At 36.1% G+C, this 798-nt stretch overlaps 1 protein-coding gene across 2 annotated transcripts in view; it reads right to left on the reverse strand.

Moving 5' to 3' along the window:
* Positions 1 to 798, reverse strand: part of oprk1 (opioid receptor, kappa 1) — a 20801-nt gene that overhangs the window by 6259 nt on the left and 13744 nt on the right. The window lies entirely within an intron of this gene.

Raw genomic sequence — 798 nt, forward strand, 5'->3', positions numbered from 1 at the left:
GATCCCCTGCTAAATCTCGGGGATCCCACTCCCGGCGTGGGGAGGAGACCGCCAGGCCCAGGAGACCGGCACCCAAGAAACCAGACCTTTGTTAAATGATCCAACATTTTACTTTTTACAGTGAGTTTTTTTTATCAGGTTTTTGCTTCATGTCAATTATTTGGGGCTCAATTAGCTAAAAACTAGGGCGGCCACAATTAGTGGACCAATCGACGACTAATCGAATATTAAAATAGTCGAAGACTAATTTAATAGTCGATTAGTTGGTACTTTATATTATATGGAGTCAGAGTAAAGTTGAAGTTATAATGACATTCTGTTAGCTTTTTGGACTATTTTGGCATTTATTAAGTTTTTTTTTAGGCTATTTTGGAGGTCAACTAATATTTCAGCAACATGCTAGCTGTTTTGGCTAATTTAAGCTTTTTTTGCTTTGTTTTTTAGGGTTTTTTGGAGTTAGGCTAATCTTTACACGCTAGCTGTTTTGCTAGTTTTGGCTTTTTTAGGCTGTTTTAGAGTTTAGCTAATATTTCAGTGACATGCTAGCTGTTTTAGCTAATTTAGACTTTTTTGTTTTTTAGGCTACTTTGGAGTTTGGCTAATATTTCAGCTACATGCTAGCTATTTTAGCTCATGTAGGCTCTTTTTTAGTTTTTCATGGTATTCTTGAGTTTAGCTAATATTTACACGCTAGCTGTTTTGCTAGTTTTGGCTTTTTTAGGCTATTTTTGAGTTTAGCCAATGTTTCAGCTACATGCTAGCTATTTTAGCTAATTTAGGCTTTTACTGTTTTGGGGG

Source organism: Oryzias melastigma, linkage group LG17, assembly GCF_002922805.2.
Source record: "Oryzias melastigma strain HK-1 linkage group LG17, ASM292280v2, whole genome shotgun sequence".
Lineage (NCBI taxonomy): Eukaryota > Metazoa > Chordata > Actinopteri > Beloniformes > Adrianichthyidae > Oryzias > Oryzias melastigma.